Genomic DNA, 15,258 nt, shown 5'->3' with positions numbered 1-15,258 from the left:
TTTCAAGATGTGGGTAGCAACTATTAAACTGTTCTGTTGGCAGAATGCTTGAAAACTGAAATACAAATGGAAATTAATTCTGCAATCTTGACTCTTGTGTTGTCACTTTTACTGGACAAGATGAATATTTATGCAATACTGGGGTAAATGCTGATGCTCCTTTCTATTCAGTTGTTTTAGTAAATATGAACCTGCTCAAAGCACAGGACAGCATCAGATCTTACAGGTCATAAAAGTATGTTTAGTAAAACATAGTTCCATCCGTTAGGATAATTTGTGATAGAAAACCACTGTTTTGTTTTCAAATTACAATTTGTTTTCCTCAGTCATATATTTTCCTTCTAATACCCTTGTTTTCTAGCATAAAAGAGAAGCGTATTGAACTTGTGGCCTTGTTGCTAGGTTTCAAGCTGCATTTATGCAGTCTATTGAGACATTCTTCTCGTTTTTGAATTCTGAATCAAGTCCCAAGGCAACAGTGCCCTGTTTCTTAGCAACACAGATGGGTAGACTGTATATTCCAGTTCTTTTGTACAATGGAAGAATATACAATTCCCTGAGTAAGTGTGTGCTGCAAATCCATCGCTTCACTTAATGTCCCAGAGAAGAGAAGAAAGGGAAGGTACAGCAGATGAAGTTTGTCTGGAAGTCCCTGTCTTTGCAGAGTGGTGAGTCATATCTCTGTTTTTTCTGTTCTCTGCATCTCTCTGGGGTCTTTATTCACCACTGTGCATATGGATCTGTAGGTACTTTGGATCAGTGAGTTTCAGTTTCTAAGATACAAATATAGGCACCAAAAATCAATGGTAACAAAGCTGGCAGAAGTGGGATGTGTGAAAATACAGACTTTTTGCTCTGGTGAAATTAATGGAGAGTCATAGAATTGTATAGCTTTAGAAACTCTAGGGTGTAAACCCTTGATTTTAAGAAGGAAATTAGGGCTGGAGGAAATAGGTAGAGGATTGAGGGATAAGGAGGAAATCTCTATTCTAATGTTATCTAATCATGCAACTAACATGTTAGTGGTCTGTTACCTGTGTTTGAAATGGAGAAAAGATATCCTTTTAGCATAATCTCTGCAAAGTGATAGGCAGTTTTGAGTCTTTTCAGGAACATAGGCAAATTCCGAATTTTGCTGTCTCTGGACTGTGGGACTAACACTGCCATGGAGAGGGAGAGGAAAAGGGGCAGAGAAGAACACACAGCTCTGCAGAGCTGAACATTTCTGCTCCTGATGCCTGTGGAGGGGCAGATGCATACAGGTGCACACATTATCTTTTCACAATGGCAACAGCAGCAATGTAAAGTCTCAGATAGTATAATTTTGGCACAGAGCAGAAGAGCAGAAGCGCTTGTGCTATTCATCCCACTGACCTTGGCATGTACATGTTTTACCCGTATCTAAATCTGGCCTAGTCATTCTGCCAGTTTAATTGCAAAACAAGAAAAGGCTTCTTTACATGTATAAAGTATCAACTGTCAATTTTTTTCCAAAATTTATTAAATCATGAGTAAACACAGCAGTAGGCTATGGTGGGACAGTTGGTTTGCCTGTGGACTGCCCACACACACTTGATGGGAAGCCTGGGCTACCTTAGAACACCGAAGCAAAGTGCCAACTCAAGCCTACTCACCTCCTCCTAAGCAGGAACGGGGTTATGCTTCAGAGTTTGGATAGTCTGGGTATAACCTGTGTAGCAGAGACTGAGTTTTGGCCCCTTCCCAAAGGCTGTCCTGAAGCAGGGATCTACTGCAGCTGGAAATGTGTGGTCCTTGGCTGGAAGGAACCTGTCTGGGCAGCACAGCACAGCTGAGCATGGCCTGGGAACCAGAATCATCTGAAAAAAAGAGCACAGAAACGTGACCTTCCAGAAGTAATTTGTGATTGTGACTTGATTTATGTCCAGTAAGCTGCCCACCCAAATCCTTGTTCAGAAACAAAGCTTTGTTGGTAAAGACATACTTCTATATGCCCTTCAATGGACCATGATCTTATTTTAGAAAAAAACCCATTCTGTTCTCAGAATGAATGAGTACAAACAAGAGAAAGTTGTAGTGTTAGAGCGTTCCTTCAAGTTTCCTGAGCATTGAGAATTAGAATAGGAAAAAAATGTTTCTATTGTGTTTGGGCATGCTGCAATACCCTTGTGATCCAGGTCTTTCTTCCAGATTTTCAGGGCATAAAAGGAGCTCTTGTGTAAGAAAGGTAATAGTCTGGGAGCAGCTTTTAGATCATGGACACAAAACAGAAAACATGGATAAGGTAGTATCTGTGTCCAGTTCGTGCACAGAACTAAATGCTTTACTGCCTATTTAGGGTGTTAATGCTGCTCCAATGGTCTTTCATCCTGCCCAGAGGCATCCTTGGGTGTAGGGAAATGCCTTCCTCTACCTCTGGGCAAAAAGTTGAAGCTCATGGCACTGGCTGATGAGATAGCCCTTGGTGGGACGTAACACTTGGGCACACATTGGGATAGCAATGGAGTAGCTCTAGTGAACATTGTGTCCTGGGTGTGCCCAGGAATGCAGAGAAAGATGAAAATGCATCAGGATGAATGGAGAGCAGAGCTTCAACATTTCCTCCTTCAAGGTTCTTCTTGTCACTTCTACTTGTACAAAATGAGATTAGTGTGCAGCCAGCTGTGCCCCACTACAACCCCAAACCCCTTCTGTGCTGCCCTGCATGTGCACAAGTTTAGTCTCCTGTCAGGGATGTACTGTTTAATGAGACAAGAATGAAAATAAGAAAAAAGGGTGTATTTGTGTTGTTACATTTGATGAGTATTTCAGGTAAAATAAAATTCAGAGCTCCCGTTCCCACAGGCTGGTATGAATGTGTAAATTCCTAACATCCTTGCTTTTGACTTCAGATGGGTTTTCTCTAGGCTCGGGAGTTTTCTTCATCAGGTTACTTTGCAAAAGTGAAAGACAGAACCAAAAAGCAGTACTTCTTCTTTGAAGCACAGGTACAACCACATATTTATCTTCAGTGAATGTGCTGTGTTGTGCAGACAAGTATAGTCAGAGTGAAAGTAGCGATCAGTAATAAATGTACTGTTGTATTGTGTGTGTCTTGGGTTTTTCTTTTTGCCAGGGATTGCAATATTTGAGAAGAAAAAATTAATCATCAGACCATTATGTTCATCTTCCACCAAGAAGAGAGAAAATTTTTATTTGAAACTCAAGGAAAATTTTCTGCAAGCCTTGACTGGCCTGTCTCACAACAAGACACTGCAGCGCAGCAATCCAAAGCCAGCATGGATTTATGGCTGTGAAACAACCTCCTGGTTTTAGATACCAGCTCTATAAGTCATCCAACCATCCTCAGAAGCCACAGAAAAGGGAAAAGGGGAACTGAAGCCGAAAAGGATGTCTAAGGCCACAGTCATGACAGAGCTGCGCTTAGGTTACACGTAGATTTAGGACTGAGAAAACCACAAACCCAAGGGCTTCAGGGACAATTACTATACAAAAGGCATGCCAAGGGGGGCACAGAACTGCCCCAACATTGCTCCCTCCAAACCTTGCTCCTTGACACCACCCATGTATGGAGGGACTAACCTGATTTTCATTTATGCCTCAACATATGTTATACATGATGTGAAAACTTCCTTTAGGTGCTGACATCATAGGAAGCCCAGTCTTCAAGTGACTTCATTTGACAGACAATGAGGGGAGAGAAACTTCCATGATTTGGCTTCAAGGGACTCCTGCAGCTGGGGTAGAACATCGTCTTCCCAGGAAAAAACGCCAGATAAATTGGGCTTTTTTGAGGAGCTTTAGTACATAAAAGCAGCTACCAGCACCATACTCCTGGGGCTGCCATTTTCTGGTTTTCTTGGACGAAGCAGGGGCTTGCCTGGAGCGTCAACTTTGCCCCTTCCTCACCTTTTTCTCTCTGCAATGCTGCTTCTTCCCTGGCTGTCTGTCCTGTCCACACTGTTCCTCTCCTGCTTCACCATCTCCCCGATGGAGCCGGTCGCCATGACATCCCTGTGCTCCGCTATTTGCCATGGGGGCAGCTGCGGCCTGCATGGTACCTGCTGTCGCTGCCATCTTTCCGGCACTGCCCGGAGCCAGCCCTCAGCAGTCAGACCTCAGGAACCAGCCCTCGGGAACCAGCCGTCAGCAGCCGGCCCTGAGGAACCAGCCCTGAGGAACCAGCCGTCAGCAGCCAGCCGTCAGCAGCCAGCCTGTGTTGGTTGGTGAAGGCCAGGACCAGGCTGCCTGGGAGTCGTGCCCAGCTGGTCACAAGAGCCGTGCTGGCTGCTGGCTGCACGCACGATCCATCTGCCCAACAGACACCTATGGGGCACCCTGAGGTGCAGTGGTAATGTTGTTGTCCTTGTCTCCTCTCTTCATCTCTCATTTTCCTTCTCTGCGCCCTGTTCTATACCCCTTCAGTAGGAACACGTATCTTTCTTTATCAGTAAACTTCGTTCCACCTCATGTCATCCCATTCCATTTCATCGGTTTCATCAGCTTTACTCCAATTAGTTTTCTTTTTTAAATAGTATTTAATTTCTTCAATTTCTTCTCCTGTCCCTTGGTTTCACTTGGTTTCCTTATTCTGAGATTTCAATGAGTATAATTTTGTCAAGTTTCAGTCCTTGGAACTGGACCTGATGTCATCTCGGTCTATTTCCTCATATTCACTCAGTTTTCAAAACTGCTTTTTTTTCGTATCTCCTTTACAGAATGTTTGTTACACTTTCTTCTCTGATTTCAAGATTTCATTTCCTTTGATGAAATGAAGAATTTCCATCTTGTGATTTCAGTGAGGATCAATTTGGCAAGGCTTGGTCCATCTCCCTGCACTTCATGTTATCCCTATGCATTCCATTGTATTTACTACGTTTCCAAATTTCCTTTCTTTTTAATTACACTTGATTTTATTGTATCTCCATTCCAGAGTGTTTGTTTCACTTTGTTCTCTGATTTCAAGATTTAATTTCCTTTCATTTCATGAAAGAAAATGAAACCTTGCAATTTCAATGAGTAGGAATTTGACAGGTTTTGGACCATTACCCTGTACTTCATGTCACCCCTTTCCATTTTATTGTTCTCACTTGTTTAAATTTTCTGTTTGTTTGTTTCAATTTTGTTTTGTTAATGGCATTTCATTTCTTCAATTTCTTTTCTCTTTCATTGGTCTCTTTCCTGGTGGCTTTTCTGATGTTAACATGTACTTTCCTTTCCAAATGCAGTATGAAGCCAATTTACCAAATTCTGTGACAGGTTACCCTAGAGATCCTTTCAACCTGAAGTTAAAACCACAGCATTTAAACATGGGTGAGTCCTTTGCAACATGCACATTTACTGTGTTAGAGAATTTAGGAACATTACTTCAACGGTAGGGAGCTGGAATAAGAACCCTCAAAAAATGGGTTTAGGTAAAACTTGAAGACCAAGGAGTAGTTTTTCCCCTGAGTTTCAATATCAGAGAAATTCCACTTCCAAGCTCTAAATAACAGACTCAGAGCACACAAAATACACCAGTTCACTCATGCAAAGACACTTAGATTTGAGGACATCTGATACAAGCAAGATTACCAGCTGAAAACTGCTTGGTAATGTTGATTTTTCTGATAAGACTGCAATTTCAACCTTGAAATGAGGGTTATTCCCAGGCAACTTATTCAAGTCCAATGTCTGCTGTACTCACTGTAGATACAATAGTCCATATCTGCATTCATGATGTGGTGGATGGTCTGGGAAGGGGTGCCTGCCCTTTAGTGTTTCTATAGCTTCACCTCCTATAAGGACAGCTTTTTTGAAAATAATTAACTTGACATAAATTAAAGTACACACACGTACATACCATGTAGTACAAAACACTACTTTCTCCTTAGGCAAAGGCAAGACTTTGTTCACAGCAAGGCCATGGACAGAATATTTTCTGCTTATGTTTACTATATATGTCTGAGTGCTCCTTTTTCTAGATCCTAGCTGATTAACAATAAGCATTGCTTTTCAAATCCTAGAATCCAGACAGTTTTTCCTACAGCTTATAAATACTGTTTGCTTAATATTTTCAGATGCTGAACTTGAACCACTGAAAGGAAAGCAAAAGGACTCTGACAGATTAGTTACATACAAGCCTCCTGAAAGCAAGTGGCATCCACAGCTGCTACTGTCAAAGAGTCCCTGGCCACTTAAATCTACTTTATTACTAGTTAGTCAAATTAAAAGACAACTTCTTGCTTTTCTCTGCATCAAAATAGTTTGAAATGACAATAACAATAACAACAATAATTTCAGAATATTTTGAATCATGCAGTCTTGAGAGGATATCTGGCATATCCTAAAGGAAATGTCACTGTACTAGAGATCTAGGGACATGGACCATTCATTTTCTTTAGCTTTTCAAGAGTGTGATACTTTCTCTAGCTCTTGTTGAGGGCTTTGATAGAGTTGGAAAGATAGTCTGTTGTAGAACATTTTCTTATTTCAGCCTTTAGCAGAAAATTACACAGTATTGCATATGGTAATTCATTTTTAGGAATCAAGATGTCCATATTAGACTGTTCAAAGACAGAGAGTATTTCAGAATAAACAGATGCTGGATGGATGTTTTTATGGTTTATATATATACACCAAAGTCTTAAATGTAGAGATCTCCAAACTAGAACGTCTTTGCTTATAAAACAGCTCCAATTTACATTACTGAAGATTAACAAATAGAGCATTGAGGGGAAAATAACCCATATATGACTGTAAATACCAGCATGGAGCAGAAACACACTGAATGTCCTTTGGTATATTAGTGAGTATTTGACCTCTTTCCCTTAGGCCCCAATTTCTGAAATAGCATGGAAATGAATATCATTATGTCTTTCTACTTAACAAAGTCCTCTCTAATTCCCCTCACCATTGCTAAAATTACTTACCAACACTTCCAAATCACTCAACAGCCCCTAAATTATCTGGAGATAAAAGAAAAGGCACAGCCCATCAAGCTCCTGGTAACTACAGATGCTGAGTGCCATCATGAGCTTACTTTGAAACTGCCTGTCCTCTGCACCCAGGAGCTGGGGATCAGCAGACAGCTGATGCCAAAATAAAACCTCAAACATTTCCTCTTCCTTGAATTGACACATCTGCTTTGCTCTTGATTCTGATTACTTGGAATGGACTGCTGAAAGCTCCACACAGTCAGGTGGTTTCAATTCCTTTTCTAAGCAGTGTGTGTGGATGTTGAGTGCAACAGGGGGAAGCACTTTTTAGTCATAGTCTGCATTGCTGAGGGCTTTAGAGGTGTATCCAGAGCCATATTTGGACACAAATCTCTAGACTTAAACTGTGTGTAAGCTGCATGGTAAATGCATCCCAGGAAGTGATTTAGCATAGAAAATTGTATATTGAATAATTTTGCCTTTTCCAAAGACAGTGAGCTATCTACCACTATGGAAAGTTAGGGACAGTACTAAGAATCCTTGATGTGAGGATCTTCTGTCTCTGTGTGCACTGTTGTGGAGGTTGGCATTTCTCCAGGATTTCCCAGATGCAGCAATTGAAAATAAAAATTGTGCAAGATGTTGACAATAAAAAAGTGCATATATTTTGTTCAAGAGAGCTTCCTGTCAATTGCAACAAATCTTCAGACACTGTTTGAAGTTTGTGGTTCCCCAAATTTCAGTTTGGAAAGGCTAAAGTCCCCAGTCTGCCTGTAAATTACTCATTTCCTGAATGCCACACAAACTCAGCCCAGTAAAAGGTGATTTCTGTGTGCATGGCAAATGAAAGACGCAGGACACATTAAAGGTTAGAATCTGGAGCTCTTGTTACAGCTTGGCAGACATAATCATAAGATAATAGCATTGCATCTATACTAATCACAGATTATGATAGAGTTTTAGCTGGACCTCCTCATAGTGATAGGAGTGACAGTATAATCAAATGGCACACATGGAAATCCTTCAAGGGAATGATACTGACCTGGTCTTTTGACAGATGGAGAAAAGGAGGCACAGAACAGGTAAATTAATTGCCCCCAAAGCCTGAGGGGAGAATCAATTTCAGACAAACTCTTGAAAGTAAATTTGATCTCTTGTAACACATGTGAAGGCATTTCTAATGCTCCTGAGGAAAAGAGGAATGAACTTGTCTTTAACCTCTGTGCACAACACCTCACCTTTAAAAATGTGGGTGTCTTCATTATGACCAACAAAATGAAGGTAGCCCCTTGTGCTAGTCTGCAGTGGAGAGTGAGACACATGGACATGTTACAGACACTCATTTCTTGGCTTAGGCAACTATACTCTTTCACTTAGAAGAGTCAAGAGAAAAACACAGATTTGCTCTGCAGTGAGGAGAGTACAATTGCTGGAGACCTTGGGGTACGAAGGTTTTAAGGAAACAAAGGTACCTATAGTAAATCTATGTATGGATAGTCCTCTTTACTCACAAATATACAATATGAAATATCCTAAGAATATAAACCGAGAGTTTTTTGAAAATGCTGACTTGTTTTGTTTACCTGCTTTGTTTTTGCTAAATACCTTTACCATATGTGATATATATGTAAGACAAAGCCAGCTATTCCTGTTAAGAACACTGTGAAGAAGTATAAAGTTTTTTTTTTTCTTCCAACAGCACATCCTTGCAAGAAAGCAGCTTTAAGAGCATTACTGCTATTGGCAGGACAGATATCTTGCTTCCAAATTCCTACAGGGGTGTGACACTCAGCTGTGGCTGTTGTGAAAGGCAGTTGCAGTGCTGTTATCCAGCTGTGCAGACAGAAGCCCCCATTACCCACCCAGGCTTACCAATACAGTGCAGTGGCTTGATCAGAAAATGCTGATGGTGCTGCTTTACAACATGGAGACTGAGAGGCTCTCCAGAGAGCAGTTCTGCTTGCTCTGCAGTGTTGGCTTGTTGTAGGGCAGCTGCATCCAGCAGAGGCCAGGACTGCAGTGTCACTGGCATTCTACTGTGTCTCTGCGTCATTGCCCATTGCACTGTTTTAGAGGTACACATGGAAGAAGTGCAGCACCTGAGCAGAGGGCTCTGACAACTCTTCACGTTAGCCTCAGATTAGCATCAACTTGTGCCCCTGCTACACACTCAGATTCAGAATCCAGAGGGGCCTGAGACTGCCCTGCAGAGATGTTTGCTGTTCAGGCTGATCTCCATCTACTCTGACACAGTTTGCAAAGCTCTTAAACTTCAGAGGAAGTGGAGTGTGGTTTTTTTTTTATCAAGGGCTGGCTAAAGTGATGTTCTCATGCCTCAGCAGTTAGGGATACAGGCAAAATCTCTTCATTCTTTTTACTTTTGCATGTTCATTGTGGGGGTGCAAATGGACTCTAAGTGCTGCTGACAGCTATGTCAGCCTTTGGGCACACAGTCAACTTCACTGTGAACACCTCTTAGCCCAGTATAGGAGAAAGGCACAGTAGCCATTACCAAAAATGTCACTGATCTAGAATCTGCTCCAGTCAGTCAGTATTTTTCTATTAACTTCAGTGTACTTTGAAACAGGCTTAATGGAGGTGAATTCTTTTGTTTTGGGCAGCACTATGAGATTGTTCCTTTAGAAACTGCTTTATGAAAACCTCTACAGCTCATGTAGATATAGAGAGAATGTGGATACTTTCTCAAGTCCTGAAAGGAAGAAGCAGGTTTACAGGTTAACTGTAAATACTGTGTTTTCATAAATGACCAGAAGGAGCAAGTGTTGCACAAAAGTTCAGATCTGTTACCCACACATAGTGACTCTATAAAGACAGATCGGGAGATTCTGTAAGTTATTAATGCAAGTATTTTGCATATGTATAGAACTTACCCTATATATCTTTATTATAAAACAAATTTTATAATAAAAGATTTCATGGTCTCTGCTCAGGACCTCTGCCATCCCCCATATACTTCACATCAATGTTATTTCTAAAACTGTTGTACTTCGGGTTAGATTTAGCCATGTCCACTGTGATTTCTGGAACTCATGAATGATTACCATGCAGGCTAGAGTCAGTGTTTGAATTACACACAGGACTTTAAGAAAAGACTGGATGGTCTCACTTAGGGTCATGGACTAGTTTACAAGGTGGTGTTAGGTCATAGGCTGGACTTGATGATCTAAAAAGCTCTTTTCCAGTCTAGTTGATTCTGTGATCCTGTGATTCCTAATTCTAATCTAAGATCTGTCAATACTTCTGTAACTTTGATTACATTCTTTGCCATGAATTTTTGCCCTAGTTTAACTAAAACTTTTCTACATCCTTCCTCCATGTAAAAACCCATACATTTGAAAATGTTATCACACACACCCAGAGTATTCAAGTGGTCATCAAATTTTAAGTATTGTTGAAAGTGTTTGTTGTTGAAAGTGAATATCTTTGTCACAATGACCCTTTGAAATACCAAATGTTAGGCCTTTCCTGTGGAACAAAATCATAAAAAAGACACAAAATAATCAACAGTATACAAAAAAATCTAACATTTAAAGTTTTATTTATTAAAATCTTTATGAGACCTGATTTACAAAAGATGGTAAAGATAGAGGGTTGGTTTGCAATTAAAAAAAAAATCTTGTATTGATGGCAATTAAAATTAATATACTGGAAAAAATGGAAAAAATAATTTTCTGCTGGATACTTCTCTGCTCCATTGAATATTGCTATATTGCTTTGAGCACTGCATTATACCTTAACATGTTGTGCTGATAGCAATGGGGTAATTTTATTACCTTAATAATACAACAGCAGTTAGCTAACACTGCACTATTTAGTTCATATAAGGAAGAAAAATATTAATTTGTTTTAAATAAGGGACTGTCTTTAATAAGTCACTAACTGCATCCCAAAAGACAGATAGAGACCTGTGCAATGCTAAGTAAAGGAGTGAAGCAAAATTAAAAATACTGTGGGAATCCACCTTTCACTTAGGTGAGAATAATACCCATTTTTCCTTTAACACCAACTGCTATAACAGCTCAGGAAGTGCTGGCACTGTTCTGGCTGAATTTTGTACACACCGTGGTGAAGAACAGGCAGAGATGAGACTGGGAGAAGAAGAGGGAACTGTGGAATGGTGAGGAGAGGGCTTTGGAAGAGGCAGTGGGATGTGGAAAGCTGGAAAGGCAGCTGTGGCTGCCTGTACATGGTTCTTTTCATAAAGAGTCAGTTTAATTTTAGTACCCTGGGATTTCCTCAAGTTGCAAACCAACAGACGGCGTGTGAAACACAGAAACACCATTCTGTAACTGTTTTAAAACATCAAGCTTTATAACATAGAAGTGCTACTTTTGCTCCACAGAGGCCTTTTCTTAGCTGGAAAAAGTGAATCAAGGAAGTGTCTGTCATGCAGTTTATACCAAAATTATGCTTTGGAAAATAAATATATCTGTAATAATGTGTTCTTCAACTGACTCTTTGCCTATCATTTTTTACTTCATAAAGAGAAACAGGTTATTTTCACTTGCTTATTTGAAGAAAATGGTAGTCAAGGATGGTTATTTCTTGAATGTTCATCTCAAGAGATGGATAGGAAAACAGCAATCGCCTGACAGCCAGTGGAATGTCAAAACACAGAGCCATAAAAAGCTATATTTCTGTGTTTTTTCCTGTGAGTGTTAATTGTTCTTGTTGATGGTTATGTGCTTTTGAAAGAAAATAACAAATTGTTACTAGTGAAAATAACTAAAAAAAGAGAAAGTCAAAGGATAGCAAAGGGATTTTTCTGTTCCCAACAGAGGAAATTTTCTGACCTTGTGGAAAAGGCAAGGAAGGAAAGGGGATGTAATGGTCTGTACTGGAACAAATGTTACAATGTGCACCCACCCTTCTGATTATGTCTTTAAAAACTGGCTGGCACAGCCTTTGTAAAACGTGAATCCGACCATGCAGGAGCTGCGTAAGTGCGTCATGTTGGCTACCTTGGATTGAGCAAGGAAAATACTTCTCTCAAATTCAGGAAGGACAAAGCCTTAAGTGCCTTCTATATCTGCAATTTCAAGCACACTGTCCATGCACATAGTTTCCTGTTGTGTTGTCACTGCACAAAAAAGAGCCTAAAATTTATAAATTTATTTATTGACTTTATCGTGATGGTGTTTGGGGTGGGTTTGTTTGCTTATTTTGTTTGCTTTGGTTTCTTATTTTCCTAGCATCACACAGTATATCACAGTTTCACAACATTGTATGTCTTGTAAGACTGGGCATAACCCATTCTTCTTTTGTGGTACTACTTAGGATTTTATTCTTAGAAATAGAAATTTGAGAAATTTGAGAAATGACATTTATGTTTGGCTTCTAGCAGGTCTAGTCAAGTAGGCTTGGAAACGTGGAACAGGAAAATGTCAGAGACCCCAGAGCATTGCACAGAGGGGCTGGGATGGGATTTAAGTTAGCAGGATAAACTGAAGACCCAGGGAAAATACCTAAATTATTGATCTGAAAGAAAATCTAAAGGCTGCTTGGTATCTGTTCAACAGTTCTATTCTGGAAGTAGTGAATGCTGTAGATCTGTTTGGGAGCATATGCATATACAGTATTTTTTACAACCTGCCCCAGAAGGGGTGAGCAGGCCAGATACTTGATAATAAATCCCTTGGGGAGTGTTAGGCTGAAATGAATGACCAATGTTTATAAATATATATATCTGTAGGGTTTATTTTAGAACAATTTGGTTGCAATGGAAAGCACTATGTAGGCATTTTGGTTATTATATATAATAATAATAACCCCCCATAGAAATAACACTTAAGAAAATATATAAGGGAAAAGAAAGAAAGGGTAAGAGTAAAAAGGTATATTGTTACCATCTGTGCATCCAGCAGCAAGACTTGGTTGCAGTTTTGATGAGTGATGGTGGCAATCCTGATCCATTGGGGACGGGGAAAGCCCACGACACAAAGTTGAATGGGTTAGCATATTCTCAGGTTTGTGTGAATGCCCAGGTACCTCCTCTTGGGGTGAGGAGTTTTACACTGTATGATGTAACACTGTGGATCATGGAGCACTTGGGGGTCTTTGATGGTTTATGACCCCTTCTAAGACAATACAGCTTCCTCTCATCATTGTAGCTGAGTGAATAATGGCCATTGTGTAAATGCCCCTGTACTTCCCCAGAGAGGAGTTTTCATGTCTGAGCCAATTATCCAAGAGAGAACATTGGCATGATAAAAAGCACTATCTCACCTTGCAGGATCTGCTTGTTATTGGCCTCTTCCTTTAATTGGCTCAAACTCCAGCTTGTAGCCTCTGTGGTGGATGTGCACCCCCTCTGCACATGGGTGGTTTCTTTGCCCAAGGCCAGCAGAGCACTCTGTGGCTTTTGCAAATGGCCAATAGTTTTGAGTCATTACTGTTAACATTCCAGTCTCTCACCTCACATATTACTAACATGAAGGAAATAAGAGGGCAACAAATATCAGAGACATTAAGTTTTAAGTCTTTTTTTAGTGAGAAAAATAATTTATTCTGGGAGTTATGTCTAATGCTAGCTAGGATTCAGAGTGTGTCAATAAACTGCATTTCACTGTTTCAAATCAGTTACGCATTTTACCTTATGTTTTATTTTCTTTGGTATCTGTCCTTTGCCAGCAGACAATCAAATAGGAAGAGGAATCAAAACAGAGTCTGCTAAGATAATGTGCTGTGTCCCTGAGGGCATGCCTTCTCTAAGATAATAGTCTCCTTAAAACAAGGCACTGAGTGTGTTGATTCCTCCTATAAGATTAACTTTTGCATCTAAGGCTGAGGGACATGTATGATTTACTAATCAGATTTCAGTTGATAGGAAATGTGTGTTCTTTGGACTTTATTGTACCTGATGAGTGGCAAAAAAGCCTAACATTATATTCATGCCTTTCCTTGTCACTTAGATTTATGAAAGCATCTTCAAAATACATGTTGTCTTGGCAGGTCAACATTTAATGTCAAGGCACCTCCATGCTTTTTTGGCATAGTGCTAATCAGAAAACAAAGAAGTTGGGTCCTTTTCCAGTAAGTATGTCTCAGACTCTTGAAACAGGAATTTGATTTAAAATAGATCTTTCTGTAGACCTCTTGAGCAATATCAAGATCCCATCTTGAACATGGGCTACCAAGAGATAATTATTTTAGAAGCTGCCTTCAGCAGGATTGCAAATGTCAGCAGCTTTTTGACAAATTAGTATACTTTCAATACCTCAGAGAAAAGGAAGAAGTTAATTTTATAAATCTGGTGTCCCTGATGTAGAAATGGATGTATGGATGCCTTTGTTCTTCAGAGAACTTTGCTTTCAGATCTGTAAAATTCAATGGGCTGATCCTCAATAAATATCAGTGATCTTAAAAACTACTTATTTAATTGGGGAAGGCTGATCAAGGAAGCTTTCCTACCCTGTTGAAACTGAAGCAGAGCTGAGACTACTAACTCCAAAATACTGTGACAGGACTTTTGTTAGTGATCTTAGTGTTGTGTTGGCAACTTGGCTAATACATAAATGCTGACACACAGTAATAAAGTTCATAATTTTCAAATGTGTTATTCTTGAAGAGTTTAAAACCACTTTCATTAATGAAAGTATAACAACACTCTTGTGCTTAAGAAGATAAATGTGAGGCATAAACACTTTCCTATATAAGCTTGGTAAGAATTGGATATTTTGAACAGAAAATGTTTATTTTTTCAAGTTGGTGTACTAAATTCAAGAAACCTTCAAGCAGACTTTTTTCACAAAGTCAGAAAAGAGAAAGTTTTCCTGTCTTCCTCCCCTTCTTTTCTGATTCAGATATTTTCGTGACTTAGGTAAGTGTTCATGGTCAGTGAATTAAAAACTGATGCAAACTTTTCGAAGTTGTTTCAAATTTTTCGTGAATGTCAATGAATGTTTTAAAAAACATTAGTTTCAATATATGGCTTCCAAATCCAGGAAAAGTTTATGTGTGAGATTTGATGAAAGTTAGGAGCTACTCTGTATTTAGAAAACAGCCATACCATTGCAAGTGAGCTGTGTTATTCTGAACATTTTAAAAAGCTTAAAGAAACTTAAATCCTATTGTTACTCATGGCTAAAAAATCTCACAACTGTTTTGACTGGAATAGAGAATCTGGCCTATTCCATGGACATCTACCACTGGAATCAGCTACAATGAGCTTATTCCTGTGAGAATTCAGAGGCACTACTTGCTAAACGGGGGTAAAAGATGCACATGCTGTGAGTACTCTGCTTTTCACACTCAGCACCTTTAAATGCATAAAGGTATTGACATAGTTCTCATGCAAGAGAAAAAGCTATCTCAGAATAAACTCTATTTCAAAACACACCTG

At 39.6% G+C, this 15,258-nt stretch overlaps 1 long non-coding RNA gene across 1 annotated transcript; it reads left to right on the top strand.

Moving 5' to 3' along the window:
* Positions 1-530: 530 nt before the first annotated feature.
* On the top strand, positions 531-10,599 carry LOC120764114 (uncharacterized). The gene is made up of 4 exons (XR_005704186.2): positions 531-668; positions 3,095-4,330; positions 5,208-5,292; positions 6,039-10,599. It is a non-coding gene; the product is annotated as an uncharacterized LOC120764114 (long non-coding RNA).
* Positions 10,600-15,258: the final 4,659 nt, after the last annotated feature.

This window comes from Hirundo rustica, chromosome 1, assembly GCF_015227805.2.
Source record: "Hirundo rustica isolate bHirRus1 chromosome 1, bHirRus1.pri.v3, whole genome shotgun sequence".
NCBI lineage: Eukaryota > Metazoa > Chordata > Aves > Passeriformes > Hirundinidae > Hirundo > Hirundo rustica.
Note: the sequence above shows the minus strand (reverse complement) of the source record. Positions and strands in the feature narration are given on the sequence as shown.